The sequence below is a fragment of the Mustelus asterias genome, unplaced genomic scaffold, assembly GCF_964213995.1.
Source record: "Mustelus asterias unplaced genomic scaffold, sMusAst1.hap1.1 HAP1_SCAFFOLD_396, whole genome shotgun sequence".
NCBI lineage: Eukaryota > Metazoa > Chordata > Chondrichthyes > Carcharhiniformes > Triakidae > Mustelus > Mustelus asterias.
The window spans coordinates 106,617-127,557 of NW_027590351.1; positions in this window are offsets into that span (position 1 = coordinate 106,617).

The window sequence follows — 20,941 nt, forward strand, 5'->3', positions numbered from 1 at the left end:
GGCCTGCTGAATGATTGGTTTACTGAGGGTTGAAAGAGAAACAATAACTCTCTGGATTTGATGGGGCTGCTGCTGGTTTTCTGTCTGTTTCAGAGCCCAGTGTCGAGGAGGGTTGTGATCAGGTCTGGGGATGTCCTTGTGGAGCTGAGCCTGGCTGCTGTTGCTGTTTCCTGGTGCTGCCTCCTTCTCTCCCATGGTGATGTTCACCCCCTGGAGAGGGTCAGATCACTAAAGCAGCTGTCCTCCCTGGCTGCCTAACTCTGCATCACTTTCACTGAGTGAACAGAGATGAGGAATTGACCTGGGAGAATGTTCTACTGGTCAAGCTGGCTGAGTCCTATTGTGGAGGTGCCGGCGTTGGACTGGGGTGAACACAGTAAGAGTTTAACAACACCAGCTTAAAGTCCAACAGGTTCATTTGGTAGCAAATACCTCTGCTCTTTGTGATTTTTATTAATGACTTAGAGGAGGGGGCTGAAGGGTGGATCAGTAAATTTGCTGATGACACCAAGATTGTTGGAGTAGTGGATGAGGTGGAGGGCTGTTGTAGGCTGCAAAGAGACATAGATAGGATGCAAAGCTGGGCTGAAAAATGGCAAATGGAGTTTAACCCTGATAAATGTGAGTTGATTCATTTTGGTAGGACTAATTTAAATGTGGAATACAGGGTCCAAGGTAGGGTTCTGAAGACTGGAGGAACAGAGATCTTGGGGTCTATATCCACAGATCTCTAAAGGTTGCCACTCGGGTGGATAGAGCTGTGAAGAAGGCCTATAGTGTGTTAGCTTTTATTAACGGGGTTGAAGTTTAAGAGCCGTGGGGTTATGCTGCAACTGTACAGGACCTTGGTGAGACCACATTTGGAATATTGTGTGCAGTTCTGGTCACCTCACTACAAGAAGGATGTGGAAGCGCTGGAAAGAGTGCAGAGGAGATTTACCAGGATGCTGCTTGGTTTGGACGGTAGGTCTTATGAGGAAAGGTTGAGGGGGCTCGGGCTGTTCTCTCTGGAGTGGAGGAGGCTGAGGGGAGACTTAATAGAGGTGTATAAAATGATGAAGGGGATAGATAGTGAACGTTCGAAGACTATTTCCTCGGGTGGATGGAGCTATTACAAGGGGGCATAACTATAGGGTTCATGGTGGGAGATATCCTTCCTATATCAGGGGTAGGTTCTTTACACAGAGTGGTTGGGGTGTGGAATGGACTGCCTGCAGTGATAGTGGAGTCAGACACTTTAGGAACATTTAAGCGGTTATTGGATAGGCACATGGAGCACACCTGGATGATGGGAAGTGGGATAGCTTGATCTTGGTTTCAGATAATGCTCGGCACTACATTGTGGGCTGAAGGGCCTGTTCTGTGCTGTACTGTTCTATAAGCTTTTGGAGCGCTGCTCCTTCGTCAGATGGAGTGGAAATGTGCTCTCAAACAGTGCACAGAGACACAAAATTAAGTTACAGAATATTGATTAGAATGCGAATCCCTACAACCAGCCAGGTCTTAAAGATACAGACAATGTGGGTGGAGGGAGCATTAAGCACAGGTTAAAGACATGTGTATTGTCTCCAGACAGGGCAGCCTGCAAGTCCAGGAAGCAAGCTGTGGGGGTTACTGATAATGTGACATAAATCCAACATCCCGGTTTAGGCTGTCCTCATGTGTGCAGAACTTGGCTATCAGTTTCTGCTCAGTGACTCTGTGCTGTTGTGTGTCATGAAGGCCGCCTTGGAGAACGCTTACCTGAAGATCTGAGGCTGGATGCCCATGACTGCTGAAGTGCTCCCCCACAGGAAGAGAACAGTCTTGCCTGGTGATTGTTGAGTGGTGTTCATTCATCTGTTGTTGCAGCGTCTGCATGGTTTCCCCAATGTACCATGCCTCGGGACATCCTTTCCTGCAGCATATCAGGTACACAGCGTTGGCTGAGTTGCAAGAGTAGGTACCGTGTACCTGGTAGATGTTCTCGCGTGAGATGATGGCATCCGTGTCGATGATCCGGCATGTTTTGCAGAGGTTGTTGTGGCAGGGTTGTGTGGTGTCGTGGTCACTGTTCGCCTGCAGGATGGGCAGTTTGCTGTGGACAATGGTCTGTTTGAGGTTGCGCGGTTGTTTGAAGGAAAGGTGTGGGGTTGGCCTGGGCGAGCTGTTCGTCTTCATCAATGACATGTTGAAGGCTCTGGAGGAGATGCCGTAGCTTCTCTGCTCTGGGGAAGTACTGGACGATGAAGGGTACTCTGTCCACTGTGTCCCGTGTTTGTCTTCTGAGGAGGTCGGTGTGGTTTTTCACTGGCGTGTCTCAACTGTTGATCAAGGAGTCGAGCGCCATATCCTGTTCTTATGAGGGCATCTTTCAGTGTCTGGAGGTGTCTGTTGCGATCCTCCTCATCCGAGCAGATCCTGTGTATTCGGAGGGCTTCTCTGTAGGGGATGGCTTCTTTAACGTGTTTCGGGTGGAAGCTGGAGAAGTGGAGCATGAGGTTATCTGTGGGCTTGCGGTACAGTGAGGTGCTGAGGTGACTCTCCTTAATGGAGATGCGTGTGTCCAAGAATGCAACAGATTCCAGAGAGTAGTCCATGGTGAGTCTGATGGTGGGATGGAACTTGTTGATGTCGTCATATATAGTTGTTTCAGTGATTGCTCACCATGACTCTCCAAAGGAAGAAAATGTCGTCAATGTATTTGGTGTATAGCATCAGTTGAAGGTCCTGTGCGGTGAAGAAGTCTTGTTCGAAAATGTGCATGAAGATGTTGGCATATTGAGGTGCGAATTTGGTCCCCATGGCTGTTTCGTGTATCTGGATTAAGAACTGGTTGTTGAAGGTGAAGATATTGTGGTCCATGATGAAGTGGATGAGTTGTAAAATTGCATCTGGAAACTGGCAGTTGATGGCATTGAGTACTGAGGTGGTTGCAGCAATGCCATCATCGTGGGGGATGCTGGTGTAGAGTGCCGAGACATCCATTGTGACAAGGAGTGCTCCTGGTTCAACTGCTCCTACACAAACTCAACGCACATGGAAGTCCGTAGAGTTGCAACAAAAGCTGGGGGTTCTTTGTATAATCGGGTTTCAAGATGCCTTCGACATAGCCTGAAACGATGGGACAGTCGGGTGTGTTTGCCTTGTGTATCTTTGGGAGGCAGTAGAGATCTCCAACACGTGGAGTACGTCGGATGGGTCCGGCTCAAAGGTCTTGATCAGAGTGAGTTGACGGGTGTGTTCTTTGGTCGGATCTGTGGGTAACTGTCTGTAGTGTTCCTCGTTGTTCAGTTGTCGGTATGCTCCTTTGCAGTAATCTGTTCTGTTCAGTATGACGATGGCCCCTCCTTTGTCTGCTGGTTTGATAATGTTGCGGTTGGTCTTGAGAGTGTTGATGGTGTTGCATTGTGTTTGGGTGATGTTCGGTGCCATCTTGTGAGTGCAGCTGATGAATTTGGTGTTGACGCACCTCCTGATGGCTTGGACATGTCAAGTCAAGGGCAGCGGCCTTCCCAAGGAGTCCAATTCGACACTTTTCTCTTCGGTTGCACCGTGGATCTGTCGGCTGTTCTGGTTCATTGGCTGTCTCATTGTGTTTGCTGTTGGCCTCTTGGGGTTTGTGGAAGAACTCCTGCAGCCTCATTCGCCTGATGAATTCCTCTGTCTGCTGTGAGACTGGGGTCTATTTTGATAGTGGGGCAAAAGTTGAGCCCTCGGCTGAGAACTTCGATTTCATCTGGCTGAAGTGTAGTGTGACAAGTTGACAATGGACTTCCCTGCAGTGGTACTGTTTTCTACTGTGGTACCGGGGGAGGCTTGGTTGCTGCTGGTGGTGATGCCGAGTTTCTCAAGTTTCCTGTTCTTGGTGTGCATGTAGATGGTGTAGTTCCTTTGTCTCCTCTGCTTGGCAGAGTTCCGCAGCTGGTCTGCGTCCTGAGTGCAAGTTGACAATATGGACTCTATCTTGGTTTCCAGGCTGTGGTGTATGCTGTAGAGCTGGTGTATGAGGTGTTTGAGGAGGGTGAGAGGTGCGACGGCAAAGTCTCTCAGCGTAGTCTGTTATAGGTTGACCTGAGTGGGTTCGTGATACATAGTCCTTTTGGTATCTTGTCTGCCTTCTTGCATGTTTGTAGAAACTTGATGTCTGTGTCGATATGTGCGATCCTCTTCACTTAGACATGCTGGATCATCAACATGGATGCCATCATCTCATGTGAGAACACCATCTATCAGATACACGGTACATACACTTGCAACTTGGCCAACGTTGTCTACCTGATGTGCTGCAGGAAAGGATGTCCTGAGGCATGGTACATTGGGGAAACCATGCAGACGCTATGACAATGGATGAATGAACACTGCTTGGCAATCACCAGGCAAGACTGTTCTCTTCCTGTGGGGGAGCACTTCAGCAGTCACGGGCATTCAGCCTCTGATCTTCGGGTAAGCGTTCTCCAAGGTGGCCTTCATGACACATGACATTGCTGAGTGGCTGAGCAGAAACCGATAGCTATGTTCCACACATGAGGATGGCCGAAACCAGGATGTTGGGTTTATGTCACACTATCACTGTCACACTTGGCTAAGGCTACTGGAGAGACTTTAAACTAGAAAGGTTGGGGGGAGGGAATCGAAATGAGGGGACTGAGAGCGAGGAGGTTAGCTCGCAAATAGATAAGGAATGTAGACAGGGTAAGAGGGAGGTTAGATGAGTGATGGAGAAGGGAAGTGCTCAGGCTGAAGGTCTGAGATGTGTCTATTTTAATGCCAGGAGTGTAGTGAATAAAGTGGATGAGCTTAGAGCGTGGATTGCTGCTTCGAATTGTGATGTGGTGGCCATTACGGAGACTTGGATGTCTCAGGGACAGGACTGGGTGCTTCAGGTGCCGGGTTTTAGATGTTTCAGGAAGGACAGGGAGGGAGGTGAGAGGGGGGGGGAGTGGCACTGTTGATCAGGGATAGTGTCACGGCTGTAGAGAAGGTGGACGCCGTGGAGGGATTGACTACGGAGTCTCTGTGGGTGGAGGTTAGGAACAGGAAGGGGTCGGTAACTTTGCTGGGTGTTTTCTATAGGCCGCCCAATAGTAACAGAGATGTTGAGGAGCAGATGGGGAAACAGATCCTGGAGAGATGTAGGAATAACAGAGTTGTCGTGATGGGAGATTTTAATTTCCCAAACATAGATTGGAATATCCCTAGGGCTAGGGGTTTGGATGGAGAGGAGTTTGTTAGGTGTGTCCAGGAGAGTTTCCTGACACAGTATGTTTAGTATGATCAAAAGTAGTCAGCACGGCTTTGTCAAGGGCAGGTCGTGCCTTACGAGCCTGGTTGAGTTCTTTGAAAATGTGACCAAACACATTGACGAAGGAAGAGCGGTGGATGTGGTCTATATGGACTTCAGCAAGGCGTTCGATAAGGTCCCCCATGCAAGACTTCTTGAGAAAGTGAGAGGGCATGGGATCCAAGGGGCTGTTGCCTTGTGGATCCAGAACTGGCTTGCCTGCAGAAGGCAGAGAGTGGCTGTGGAGGGGTCTTTCTCTGCATGGAGGTCAGTGACCAGTGGAGTGCCCCAGGGATCTGTTCTGGGACCCTTGCTGTTTGTCATTTTCATAAATGACCTGGATGAGGAAGTGGAGGGATGGGTTGGTAAGTTTGCTGACGACACCAAGGTAGGTGGTGTTGTGGATAGTTTGGAGGGATGTCAGAAGTTGCAGCGAGACATAGATAGAATGCAAGACTGGGCGGAGAAGTGGCAGATGGACTTCAACCCGGATAAGTGTGTAGTGATCCATTTTGGCAGATCCAATGGGATGAAGCAGCAGTATAATATGAAGGGTACCATTCTTAGCAGTGTAGAGGATCAGAAGGACCTTGGGGTCCGGGTCCATAGGACTCTTAAATCGGCCTCGCAGGTGGAGGATGCGGTCAAGAAGGCGTACGGCGTACTGGCCTTCATTAATCGAGGGATTGTGTTTAGGAGTCGGGAGATAATGCTGCTGCTTTATAGGACCCTGGTTAGACCCCACTTGGAGTACTGCGCGCAGTTCTGGTCACCTCATTACAGGAAAGATGTTGAAGCCATTGAAAGGGTGCAGAGGAGATTTACAAGGATGTTGCCTGGATTGGGGGGCATGCCTTATGAGGATAGGTTGAGAGAGCTTGGTCTCTTCTCCCTGGAGAGACGAAGGATGAGAGGTGACCTGATAGAGGTTTACAAGATGTTGAGAGGTCTGGATAGGGTAGACTCTCAGAGGCTATTTCCAAGGGCTGAAATGGTTGCTACGAGAGGACACAGGTTTAAGGTGCTGGGGGGTAGGTACAGAGGAGATGTCAGGGGTAAGTTTTTCACTCAGAGGGTGGTGGGTGAGTGGAATCGGCTGACGTCGGTGGTGGTGGAGGCAAACTCGTTGGGGTCTTTTAAGAGACTTCTGGATGAGTACATGGGATTTAATGGGATTGAGGGCTATAGATAGGCCTAGAGGTAGGGATATGATCAGCGCAACTTGTGGGCCGAAGGGCCTGTTTGTGCTGGGGCTTTCTATGGTCTATGGTCTATGCCCACAGCTTGCCTCCTGGCCATGCAGGCTGGTGTGTGTGCGTGTGCAACCTTTCCCATCCACGTACCTGTCACATGTCTTTGAAATGTCGTAATTGTACCCATCTTCCCTGGCAGCTCATTCCATACACACCACCCTCTGTGGAAAGGTTGCTCCTACCCTGGGGGAAAAGACCTTGCCTTGCCTATTTCCCCCTTGTGATTTTTATGATCTTTCAATGTCACACCTGATCCTCCCAGGCACCCCTGTCTGTTTCACAAGGCTCCCACAGCCCTACCATTAAGCCAACAAGGAGAGACAGCAACACTGGTGCCTTAGAAGGCTGTGTCCTCAGCCCCTTACTATTCTCAGGCAGCATGGTGGCACAGTGGTTAGCAATGTGCCTCACACGGTGCCTGGGACCCAGATTCAATTCTGGCCTCAGGTGAGAGTCTGTGTGGAGTTTGCACATTCTCCCACAGTCCAAAGGTGTGTGGTTTGGGTTGACTGGCCATGCTAAATTGCCCCTTGGCCCCCCCTGACCCTAACAGGGTAAATATGCAAGGTTCTGGGGTTAGGGCCTGGGTGGGATTGTTGTCAGTGCAAGCCTGATGGGCTGAATGTGAGGTAATGCATTTTGGAATGTCTAATACAGATAGGAGATATACAGTAAATGGCAGAAACATTGATGGGCAAAGGGATCTGGGTGTACAGGTACTCGGGTCACTGAAAGTGGCAATGCAGGTGGAGAAAGTCGAAGGCATATGGCATGCTTGCCTTCATAGGCTGGGGCATTGAGTTTAAAAATTGGCAAGTCATGTTGCAGCTTTATAGAACCTTAGTTAGGCCGCACTTGGAATATAATGTTAAATTCTGGTTGCCACACTACCAGAAGGATGTGGAGGCTTTGGAGAGGGTACAGAAAAGATTTACCAGGATTTTGCCTGTTATGGAGGGCATTAGCTACGAGGAGAAGTTGGAGAAACTTGGTTTGTTCTCACTGGAACGACAGAGGTTGAGGGGTGACCTGATAGAAGTCTACAAGATTGAGAAGCCTGGACAGTGTGGATAGTCAGAAGGTTTTTCCCAGGGTGGAAGAGTCAGTGACTAGGGCACACAGGTTTGAGGGGCAAGGTTTAAAGGACATGTATGAGGCAGATTTTTTTACAGAGGAGTGAGGGCCTGGAACTCATTACGGGGGGAAGTAGTGGCAGCGGATACAGTAGTGACTTCTAAGGGGGGTCCTGACAAATACATGAATAGGATGGGAATAGAGGGATATGGTCCCCGGAAGGGTAGGGGGTTTTAGTTCACTTGGGCAGCATCGTCAGTACAGGCTTGGAGGGCCAAAGGGCCTGTTCCTGTGCTGTAATGTTCTTTGAATGGACTCCTTCTACATTGTAGGGATTCTATACTCCTTATACCTACAGCTGTGACGAAAATCTCTCTCTCCCACCCCCCAATTGACTCCATTTTGAGATTTGCTAATGACGCTGCTGTAGGGGGTTAGAGCTCAAACCATGAGAGTGCAGGAAAGAGAATTGGTGACAGCAATCTCTCCATGTCAGTAAAACTGAGGAGAGAGTCATCGACTTCAGGAAGTGTAGTGGAGGACATGCCCCTGTCTACATCAACAGGAATCAAGTGAGAATGCTCAAGAGCTTCAAGTTTCTAGGTGTTCAGATCCAGTCTCCTCCCCCCACTTTGGGGCACAGAATTCCATTCTCGAAGAAGGAATTTCTACACTGTTTTAAATGACCAGCCCTTTATCTTGGAGCTATGTCACCTTGCTCCAGATTCTCCTACGAGTGAAAACATCTCACTATCTACCCTGTGAAGCCCCCTCAGCATCTTGTATGTTTGAATAAGGGTCACCCCTCACTCTTCCAAACTCCCAAGGAATAGAGGCCCAGACTATTTAGTTTCTCCTTGATAAGACAAACTTCTGATCCCAAGAATTTAGCCTGGTGAATCTCCTTTGGACTGCCTTCAATGTTACTCACGCTCCTTTTTTAGGAAAGGTGACCCGAATTGTATGCAGTATTCCAGGTGAGGCCTCGCCAACACCCTGTACAATTGTAACAAATCCTCCCTATTTTTAAACTCCAACCCCTTTGCAATAATGGCCAAAATGCCATTTACCTTAACTACTTGTTGGGCCTGCCTGCTAGCTTTTGGACTCATGTAAAACCCAGATCCCTCTGTACTTCACTCGCCTGCAGTCTCTCTCCAATCTGCCTTTTCCTTCCTCCTACTGAAGTGCATGACCTCTCACTTCCCCACATTAAACCCCATTTGCCAGGTTTTTGCCCAGTCGCCCAATCTATCTCTATCCTGCTGCAGGATCACAATATCCTCATCACAACCTGCCCTTCCACCTATCTTATCAGCTAATTTGGACACCTCGCATTCTGTTCCTTCCTCCAGGTCATTAATGTAAATAGTGAACAATTGTGGGCCAAGAACTGATCCCTGTGGTACTCCACTGGTTATATCTTTCCTCTCTGACAAGGACCCATTTATTCCAACTCTGTTTTCTATGTGACGGCCAGTTTTCAACCGATGCGAACACACTCCCTACAATTCCATGGGGTTGATAAATTCTGATGCCTGCTTTACCAGGACACAGCAAGCTTTGATAGTTTAATACATCATTTGGATACAATGCCTGATGTAAAACTGCATGTTGCTATTCGCTCAGATATGTTTTCAAGACGTTTTTTGCATTTCCAATTCTTTATTCTGCACACATTTTCAGATGTAGAGCAGCAATGTGACAGAATGGTGATAAATACGCAGACACAGAGTTGAACATAGAATCCCGACAGTGCAGAAGGAGACCATCGAATTTGCACCGACTCTCTGACAGAGCATCTTAGCCAGTCCCCTCCCTCTCCCCTTCACAACATTTAAGAAGCATTTAGAGGAACGCTGCAAACACCATTGCAAACAACACGATGCAGGAAGTGCTGGAAAATGGGTCTGGAATTGTGCATGCATCATCACACAGGGCACCGCATCGAGAAGTAGCTCATGTTTCACCTCCACGTTACTGAGTTAATGGAAAAGTGTAGCAAAATACCCTGTCATTTTTCACAGAGGAATTAGATAAGTTGTCCATGGATGTTGCCTCATGTGGCACTGTTGGTAAGGATACCGAGATTTCTATGTTCTTCTTCCAATAATGCCAACTTTAATCTCCCCTGAACAATCCGCCTCGGCAAAGCTGTTCCCTGGACAAGCTCTGTCTCAATGGAGTGTGGGTAGGAGAGTTTGATGCCCCAGCGCTGAACTGGACTGTGAACCCGTATTGCTTCCACATTTGTGCACTTTCTTCTAACAATCGGTGAGCAGTGATCACAGGAATATCCACGCCCCATATCTCCCTCCCAGGCAACCGCAGCCTGATATCTATTACAGTTAAAGCCCAATTCTGCACAGCTTTCAGTCCTTTCCAAGTTTGGGTGATTGTTGCTTTCACAAACAATAGCTTGTTATTTTCTACAAGATGGAGCAGCAATCCCCCATCTCAGGAATCACATTTCTTAAGGTTTGCAGCAGATTCTGAAAGACACGCTGGTTAGGGTGCATTGGCCGTGCTAAATTCTCCCTCAGTGTACCCGAACAGGCACCAGAGTGTGGTGACTAGGGGATTTTCACAGTAACTTCATTGCAGTGTTAATACAAGTGTATTTGTGACACTAATAAACACAATTTAACTTTAAGAACTTAGATTCTGTATCTATTAAAGATAGTTTGATCCTGTTCAGTTCTTTATTTCACAGTCCATTACTGCTTTTGCAAAACCTGTCTCCAACAGGAGAAACTCTCTCAAAGAAAACACTCTAAATATATGCAGTAATGAAAATTCTAATTTCAGACTGAACTCTCATTGAATACTGCTGCTTTTTCTTTTGCAAACTCCCTTACAGTGACCTTAGTGATGATTGTGATCCTATCTCAAGGACGATGTGGTCTCTCTAAATGTGTCGCTCGATACCTGGTGTCCATGGCAGCGGCAGATCTACTGGTTATTATAGTTGATGTGATACTCGGACAGATTCCCATTGCTTACGCCGCACACTTCCTTTTTGTACAGAACATTAAATTGTGTAATAGACACAGCGTCCTGCTTTATGCAATAACTGACTGTTCAGTCTGGTACACAGTTGCTTTTACCTTTGATCGATTTGTGGCAATCTGTTGCCAGAAGCTGAAAGTAAAATATTGCACAGAGAGAACGGCGACTCCAGTTGTGGGAAGCGTGACGGTGCTGTTCTTATTGAAAAATACTTTCTGGTACTTTATTTTAACCAGTGAATATATGCTGTTTAACGCGCCTTGGTTTTGTTACGTGTTAGACAGCTTTCTTCTTTCAAGGATATGGGGAGCAGTAGAAACAATACATTATATTTTAACTCCATTTGTCCCTTTCTTGCTGATCCTGCTGCTCAATGCGCTGACTGTTAGACACATTCTGGTGTCGAGCGGGGCCCGGAGGAGACTCCGGCTCCACAGCAGTGGGAAGAATCCCAGTGATCCCGAAATCGAGAAGCGAAGAAAATCCATCATTTTACTCTTTGTCATCTGGGGAAATTTTATCTTGCTCTGGGTGATGTTTCTGGTGAATTCTATTTGCTTGCGAATGGCCATGATGCAAGATAATGCATCAATTAGGTTGGGGGGAGGGGATCGAGACGAGGTGGCTGGGAGCGAGGAAGTTAGCTCGCAAAACAGAGAAGGGTTATAGACAGTGCAAGAGGGAGGATGGACGGGGGATAGAGAAGGGGAGAGCTCAGACCAAAGGATTGAGATGTGTTTACTTTAATGCCAGGAGTATCGTGAATAAAGGGGATGAGCTCAGAGCGTGGATCGATGCCTGGAAGTGTGATGTGGTGGCCATTACGGAGACTTGGGTGTCTCGGAGACAGGACTGGATACTCCAGGTGCCGGGATTCAGATGTTTCGGGAAGGACAGGGAGGGAGGCAAGAGAGGGGGTGGAGTGGCACTGCTGATCAGGAATAGTGTCACAGCTGTAGAGGGATTGTCTACAGAGTCTCTGTGGGTGGAAGTTCGGAGTGGGAAGAGGCCGGTCACTTTGCTGGGAGTTTTCTATAGGCCGCCCAATAGTAACAGGGAGGTGGAGGAGCAGATAGGGAAACAGATCCTGGAGAGATGCAGAGTTGTTGTAATGGGAGACTTTAATTTCCCAACCATAGATTGGAATATCCCTAGGGTAAGGGGATTGGATGGGGAGGAGTTCGTTGGCTGTGTTCAGGAGGATTTCCTGACACAGCATGTGGACAAGCCGACAAGAGGAGAGGCTGTACTTGATCTGATGCTGATTAATGAACCTGGACAGGTGTCTCAGATCTCAGTGGGAGAGCATCTTGGGGATAGCGATCATAACTCTACTCCTTTATGCTTGCATTGGAAAAAGAGAGGATCAGGCAAGCTAGGAAAGCGTTTATATGGAGTAAGGGGAAATATAAAGACATGAGGCAGCAAATTAGAGGAATAAATTGGAAGGAGGTATTCTCGGGGAAATGTACTGAAGAGAGGTGGCAGTTTTTCCAGGAATATCTGTCGAGAGTTCTGCAGGGCAACGTTCCGAGCAGACAGGGAGGAGTTGGACGGTTAAAGGAACCGTGGTGCACGAAAGCTGTGCGGGACCTCGTCGAGAAGAAAAGGAAAGCGTACAAAAGGTTCAGAGAGCTTGGCGAAGATAGGGATCTAGATGAGTATACGGCTTGTAGGAAGGGACTAAAGAAGGAAATTAGGAGAGCCAGAAGGGGTCACGAGAAGGCCTTGGCAGGTAGGATTAATTGATCCACTGGAGCAAGCTGAGAGGAGTGATTGAAGGCAGCAGTGCTGGTGAGAGATTAATTGAATTGTTTATTTATTTAATTAGTCAGCTAGTGTGTGTATTTTTTTGGCCTTTACTTTAACAGCAGTTTTTCAAGTTTAAAGTGAAAACTAGAAGTGGGCAGCAAAGGAGTCTGGGAAGGGTTTCTTTAAGCGCGTGAAGTATAAAAGGTAGGCTGCAGTATACAGCGGGCAGCGTCGGGAGTGGGCAGCGTAGTGTGTGGGAAGCAGAGTGTGAGCTATAAGACTTTGGCTCACAGGGCTTAGGCTGAAAGGGCGAGTAGGGGTGAGTTTGAATTCATTTTTGCACTTTCTACCTGGTACTGGCAAGGTATCTAGAGGGGATGGGTGTGCAGGCAGTGCAATGTTCCTCTTGCACTATGTTTGAGGTGAGGGACGACGACAGTGTCCCTACTGATTACACCTGTGGGAAGTGCACCCATCTGCAGCTCCTCCAAAACCGTGTTAGGGAACTGGAGCTGGAGTTGGATGAACTTAGGATCATCAGGGACGCAGAGATGGCCATAGACACAAGCTTTAGGAATACAGTTACTCCGAGGATTGAAAACAGATGGGTGATGGTGAGAGGGGCTGGGAGGAAGCAGTCCGTACAGGGATCCCCGGTGGTCGTTCCCCTTAGCAACAAGTATTCCGCTTTGGATACGGTTGAGGGGGATGACATACCAGTGGGGAGCCGCAGTGAGAGGATCTCCAGCACTGTGTCCGTCTCTGTGGCTCGGGAGGGAAAGGGGGAGAGCGGGAGGGCGATAGTTATTGGGGACTCGTTAGTTAGAGGGATAGATAGGAGGTTCTGTGGCAGCAAAAGAGACTCACGGATGGTATGTTGCCTACCGGATGCCAAGATCCGTGATGTCTCAGACCGTGTTTTCCAGATTCTGAAGGGGGAGGGGAAACAGTCACAAGTCGTGGTGCACATTGGTACCAATGACATAGGTAAGAGAAGGGACGGGGATTTAAAGCAGGAATTTCTGGAGCTGGGCTGGAAGCTGAGAGCCAAGACGAAACATGTGGTCATCTCTGGTACGTTGCCGGTACCACGTGATAGCGAGTTGAGGAACAGGGAGAGAGTGCAGTTAAATATGTGGTTGCAGGGATGGTGTAGGAGGGAGGGTTTCAGATACGTGGATAATTGGAACACGTTCTGGGGAAGGTGGGACCTGTACAAACAGGACGGGGTGCACCTGAACCAGAGGGGCACCAATATCCTCGGAGGGAAATTTGTTACGGCTCTTCAGGGGGGTTTAAACTAATTTGTCAGGGGAGTGGGAAAGGGAGTTGTAGTCCAGAAGTCAGTGAGGGTGGTGAGGTATTGGGTAAGGTATCAGGGTCAAGGGTGGGTACTGGTAGACAGGAAGGTGGGTTGAAGTGTGTCTACTTCAATGCAAGGAGCATCCGGAACAAGGTAGATGAACTTGGGGTGTGGATTGGTACTTGGGACTACGATGTTGTGGCCATTACGGAGACGTGGGTAGAACAAGGACAGGAATGGTTGTTGGACGTTCCGGGGTATAGATGTTTCACTAAGTGTAGGGAAGCTGGTAAAAGAGGTGGAGGAGTGGCATTGTTAATCAAGGATAGTTTAACGGCTGCGGAAAGGCACTTCGTGGGGGATCTGCACACTGAGGTAATATGGGCTGAAGTTAGAAATAGGAAAGGAGCGGTCACGTTGCTAGGAGTTTACTATAGGCCCCCAAATAGTAATAGAGATGTGGAGGAAGAAATTGCTAAGCAGATTATGGATATGTGTGGGGGTCACAGGGTAGTTGTCATGGGGGACTTTAACTTTCCAAATATTGATTGGAACCTTTGTAGGTCAAATAGTTTGGATGGGGCAGTTTTTGTGCAGTGTGTGCGGGAGGGTTTCCTGACACAATATGTGGATGGGCCGACTAGAGGTGAGGCCACATTGGATTTGGTACTGGGAAATGAACCGGGCCAAGTGTTAGATTTGGTTGTGGGAGAGCAATTTGGAGATAGTGACCACAATTCGGTGTCTTTTGTTATTGCAATGGAGAGGGATAGGGCCGTACGGCAGGGCAAGGTTTACAATTGGGGGAGGGGTAATTATGATGCGATTAGGCAAGAATTAGGGGGCATAAGTTGGGAACAGAAACTGTCAGAGAAAGGAACTAATGAAAAGTGGAACTTTTTCAAGGAACAAATACTGGATGTCCTTGATAGGTATGTTCCTGTCAGGCAGGGAGGAAATGGCCGAGTGAGGGAACCATGGTTCACAAAAGAGGTGGAATGACTTGTGAAAAGGAAGAGGGAAGCTTATGTAGGGATGAGGAACAAGGTTCAGATGGCTCGATTGAGGGTTACAAGTTAGCAAGGAATGAGCTGAAAAAGGGGCTTAGGAGAGCTAGGAGGGGACATGAGAAGTCCTTGGCGGGTCGGATCAAGGAAAACCCCAAGGCTTTTTACTCTTATGTGAGGAATAAAAGAATGACCAGGGTGAGGTTAGGGCCGGTCAAGGACAGTAGTGGGAACTTGTGTATGGAGTCAGTAGAGATAGGCGAGGTGATGAATGAATACTTTTCTTCAGTGTTCACCAAGGAGAGGGGCCATGTTTTTGAGGAAGAGAAGGTGTTACAGGCTAATAGGCTGGAGGAAATAGATGTTCGGAGGGAGGATGTCTTGGCAGTTTTGAATAAACTGAAGGTCGATAGGTCCCCTGGGCCTGATGAAATGTATCCTAGGATTCTGTGGGAGGCAAGGGATGAGATTGCAGAGCCTTTGGCGCTGATCTTTGGGTCCTCGCTGTCCACGGGGATGGTGCCAGAGGACTGGAGAATGGCGAATGTTGTTCCTCTGTTTAAGAAAGGGAATAGAAATGACCCTGGTAATTATAGACCGGTTAGTCTTACTTCGGTGGTTGGTAAATTGATGGAAAGGGTCCTTGGGGATGGGATTTACGACCATTTAGAAAGATGCGGATTAATCCGAGATAGTCAGCACGGATTCGTGAAGGGCAAGTCGTGCCTCACAAATTTGATAGAATTTTTTGAGGAGGTAACTAAGTGTGTTGATGAAGGTAGGGCAGTTGATGTCATATACATGGATTTTAGTAAGGCGTTTGATAAGGTCCCCCATGGTCGGCTTATGATGAAAGTGAGGAGGTGTGGGATAGAGGGAAAGTTGGCCGATTGGATAGGTAACTGGCTGTCTGACCGAAGACAGAGGGTGGTGGTCGATGGAAAATTTTCGGATTGGAGGCAGGTTGCTAGCGGTGTGCCGCAGGGATCAGTGCTTGGTCCTCTGCTCTTTGTGATTTTTATTAATGACTTAGAGGAGGGGGCTGAAGGGTGGATCAGTAAATTTGCTGATGACACCAAGATTGGTGGAGTAGTGGATGAGGTGGAGGGCTGTTGTAGGCTGCAAAGAGACATAGATAGGATGCAAAGCTGGGCTGAAAAATGGCAAATGGAGTTTAACCCTGATAAATGTGAGGTGATTCATTTTGGTAGGACAAATTTAAATGTGGATTACAGGGTCAAAGGTAGGGTTCTGAAGACTGTGGAGGAACAGAGAGATCTTGGGGTCCATATCCACAGATCTCTAAAGGTTGCCAGTCAAGTGGATAGAGCTGTGAAGAAGGCCTATAGTGTGTTAGCTTTTATTAACAGGGGGTTGGAGTTTAAGAGCCGTGGGGTTATGCTGCAACTGTACAGGACCTTGGTGAGACCACATTTGGAATATTGTGTGCAGTTCTGGTCACCTCACTATAAGAAGGATGTGGAAGCGCTGGAAAGAGTGCAGAGGAGATTTACCAGGATGCTGCCTGGTTTGGAGGGTAGGTCATATGAGGAAAGGTTGAGGGAGCTAGGGCTGTTCTCTCTGGAGCGGAGGAGGCTGAGGGGAGACTTAATAGAGGTGTATAAAATGATGAAGGGGATAGATAGAGTGAACGTTCAAAGACTATTTCCTCGGGTGGATGGAGCTATTACAAGGGGGCATAACTATAGGGTTCGTGGTGGGAGATACAGGACGGATATCAGAGGTAGAGTGGTTGGGGTGTGGAATGGACTGCCTGCAGTGATAGTGGAGTCAGACACTTTAGAAACATTTACGCGGTTATTGGATAGGCACATGGAGCACACCAGGATGATAGGGAGTGGGATAGCTTGATCTTGGTTTCAGATAAAGCTCGGCACAACATCGTGGGCCGAAGGGCCTGTTCTGTGCTGTACTGTTCTATGTTCTATGTATTAAGGAAAAACCAAAGGCGTTCTATAAATATGTGAAGTGTGAAAGGATGAGACGTGAAGGAATAGGGCCGATAAACGGTGAAGGCGGGAAAATCTGTACGGAACCAGTAGAAATGGCAGAGGTGCTTAATGAGTATTTTGCCTCAGTTTTCACAGAGGAGAAGGACCTGGGTGGATGTCCTGTGGGCTTGCGGTGGACTGAAAAGATTGAGTATGTGGACTTTAACAAAGAGGTTGTGCTGGAATCTTTGAATGGCATCAAGATAGATAAGTCGCCGGGTCTGGATGGAATGTACCCCAGGTTACTGTGGGAGGCGAGGGAAGAGATTGCAGAGCCTCTGGCGATGATCTTTGCGTCGTTGATAAAGACGGGGGAAGTGCCGGAGGATTGGAGGATTGCGGATGTGGTTCCTATTTTCAAGAAGGGGAATAGGGATAGCCCAGGTAATTACCGACCGGTGAGTCTAACCTCAGTGGTTGGTAAGCTGGTGGAGAAGATCCTGAAGGACAAGATTTATGAGCATTGAGAGAGGTTTAGTATGCTCAAGAATACTCAGCATGGCTTTGTCAAAGGCAAGATCGTGCCTTACGAGCCTGGTGGAGTTCTTCGAAAATGTGACTAAACACATTGACGAAGGGCAAGTGGTAGATGTGGTTTATATGGATTTTAGCAATGCGTTCGATAAGGTCCCCCGTGCAAAGCTTCTGGAAAAAGTGAGAGGGCATGGGATCCAAGGGGCTGCTGCCCTGTGGATCCAGAACTGGCTTGCCCAAAGGAACACAGAAAGAGTTTTAACACCAGGTTAAAGTCCAACAGGTTTATTTGGTAGCAAATACTATTAGCTTTTGGAGCGCTGCTCCTTCGTCAGATGGAGTGGAAATGTGCTCTCAAATAGGGCACAGAGACACAAAATCAAGTTACAGAATACTGATTAACATGCGAATCCCTACAACCAACCAGATCTTAAAGATACAGACAATGTCGGTGGAGGGAGCATTAAGCACAGGTTAAAGAGATGTGTATTGTCTCCAGACAGGACAGCCCGCAAGTCCAGGAGGCAAGCTGTGGGGGTTACTGATAATGTGACATAAATCCAACATCCCGGTTTAGGCCGTCCTCATGTGTGCGGAACTTGGCTATCAGTTTCTGCTCAGTGACTCTGCGCTGTCGTTGTGGATAGTCTGGAGGGATGTCAGAAGTTACAGAGGGACATAGGATGCAAGACTGGGCAGACAAGTGGCAGATGGACTTCAACCCAGATAAATGCGTAGTGGTCCATTTTGGCAGGTCAAATGGAATGAAGGAGTACAATATAAAGGGAAAGACTCTTAGTACTGTAGAGGATCAGAAGGACCTTAGGGTCCGGGTCCATAGGACTCTAAAATCGGCCCCGCAGGTGGAGGAGGTGGTTAAGAAGGCGTATTGTGTGCTGGCCTTTATCAATCGAGGGATTGAGTTTAGGAGTCCGGGGATAATGATGCAGCTATATAAGACCCTCGTCAGACCCCACTTGGAGTACTGTGCTCAGTTCTGGTCACCTCATTACAGGAAGGATGTGGAAAAGATTGAAGGGTGCAGAGGCGATTTACAAGGATGTTGCCTGGATTGAGTGGCATGCCTTATCAGGATAAGCTGAGGGAGCTTGGTCTTTTCTCCTTGGAGAGATGTAGGGTGAGAGGAGACCTAATAGAGGTATATAAGATGTTGAGAGGCATAGATCGGGTGGACTCTCAGAGGCTTTTTCCCAAGGTGGAAATGGCTGCTACAAGAGGACACAGGTTTAAAGTGTTGGGGGCTAGGTACAGGGGAGCAGTTTGGGGCAAAGTTTTCACTCAGAGGGTGGTGGGCGAGTGGAATCGGCTGCCGTCAGTGGTGGTGGAGGCAAATTCAATAGGGTCTTTTAAGAGACTCCTGGATGAGTACATGGGACTTAATAGGATGGAGGGTTATAGGTAGGTCTAGAAGGTAGGGATATGTTCGGCACAACTAGTGGGGCCGAAGGGCCTGTTTTGTGCTGTAGTGTTTTCTATGTTTCTAATTAGCATTTTGGATGTCCTACAAGAAATCGGTTTCATGCTTCAGCTTTTGAGTTCTTGCACAAATACCTGCATTTATGCAGCAACTCAGAATAAATTCCGTCACGAATTGAAGTCTGTGCTGAAATATCCCATCACTCTCATCTTGAAATGTTGCTGGGGAAACAAATAGAAATTAAAACATGTCCAGAGCAAAACATCCCGCCACCGATTGCTATTTCATTGTCAGCTTCAACAAATATGCAGCAATTTGACTTCATGCAAACCACTGGATAAATCATTCCAACCTTTAACATGTTAATAAAATAAGATAAACAAACAACTTTCCACCTGGATCAAATAATCTGCTTGTTCTTTCTATATTGTTATATTTTTATTCATTTATGGGATGTGGGAGTTGCCGGCTGGACCCAGCGTTTATTGTCCATCCCTCACTGCCCCCCATTTCAGAGGGCATTTGAGAGTCACCCACACACCTGTGGGTCTGGAGTCTCATGGAGGCCAGACCGGGTAAGGATGGCAGATTTCCTTCCCTAAAGGTCATTAGTGAACCAGATGGGTTTTTCCAACAATTGGCAATCATTTCATGGTCATTGTTAGACTTTTAATTCCATATTTTTATTGAATTCAAATTTCACCAGCGGCCGTGGTGGGATTTGAACCTGGGTCTCTGGATTACAAATCTAGAGACGATACCATTGTGCCACCGCCTACCTTGGCATGTCCTTGTCGTAACGTGCCATGGACAAGACCCAGAGGTCTCAGCTAAAAACCATCCACGTGATAACTGAGCCACGATGAGGATTGGTGATTGTTGCATTGTGTAGAACATAGAACAGAGAATATAGAACAGTACAGCACAGAACAGGCCCTTAGGCCCACGATGTTGTGCCAAGCTTTGTCTGAAACCCAGATCAAGCTATTTCCTCCCTATCATCCCGAAGTACTCCATGTGCCTATCCAATAGCTTCTTAAATGTTCCTAAAGTTGCTGACTCCACTATCCCTGCAGGCAGTCCATTCCACACCCTAACCACTCTCTGCGTAAAGAACCTACCTCGGACATCCTTCCTATATCTCCCACCATGAACCCTATAGTTATGCCCGCTAGTTACCGCTCCATTCACCCGAGGAAATAGTCTTTGAACGTTCACTCTATCTATCCCCCTCATCATCTTATAAACCTCTATCAAGTCTCCTTTCAACCTCCTCCACTCCAAAGAGAAAAGCCCAAGTTCCCTCAACCTTTCCTCATAAGACCTACCCTCCAAACCAGGCAGCATCCTGGTAAATCTCCTTTGCACTCTGTCCAGTGTCTCCACATCCTTCTTGTAGTGAGGTGACCAGAACTGCACACAATATTCCAAATGTGGTCTCACCAAGGTCCTGTACAGTTGCAGCATAACCCCACGGCTCTTAAACTCAAACCCCCTGTTAATGAATGCCAACACACTATAGGCCTTCTTCACGGCTCTATCCACTTGAGTGGCAACCTTCAGAGACCTATGGATATGAACCCCAAGATCTCTCTGTTCCTCCACATTCTTCAGAAACCTACCTTTGACCCTGTAATCCACATTTAAATTTGTCCTACCAAAATGAATCACCTCGCATTTGTCAGGGTTAAACTCCATTTGCCATTTTTCAGCCCAGCTCTGCATCCTATCTATATCTCTTTGCAGCCTACAACAGCCCTCCACCTCATCCACTACTCCACCAATCTTGGTGTCATCAGCAAATTTACTGATCCACCCTTCAGCCCCCTCCTCCAAGTCATTTATAAAAATTACAAATAGCAGACGACCAAGCACTGATCCCTGTGGCACTCCGCTGGTAACCGGTTTCCAGTCTGAAAATTTTCCATCCACCCCCACCCTCTGTCTTCTGTTAGATACAGTAAGAAGTTTAACAACACCAGGTTAAAGTCCAACAGGTTTATTTGGTAGCAAAAGCCACACAAGCTTTCGGAGCTGCAAGCCCCTTCTTCAGGTGAGTGGGAATTCTGTTCACAAACAGAGCATATAAAGACTCAAACTCAATTTACATGAATAATGGTTGGAATGCGAATACTTACAACTAATCAAGTCTTTAAGAAACAAAACAATGTGAGTGGAGAGAGCATCAAGACAGGCTAAAAAGATGTGTATTGTCTCCAGACAAGACAGCCAGTGAAACTCTGTGGGGGTTACAAATAGTGTGCCATGAACCCGGTTGAGGCCGTCCTCGTGTGTGCGGAACTTGGCTATCAGTTTCTGCTCAGCGACTCTGCGCCGTCGTGTGTCGCGAAGGCCA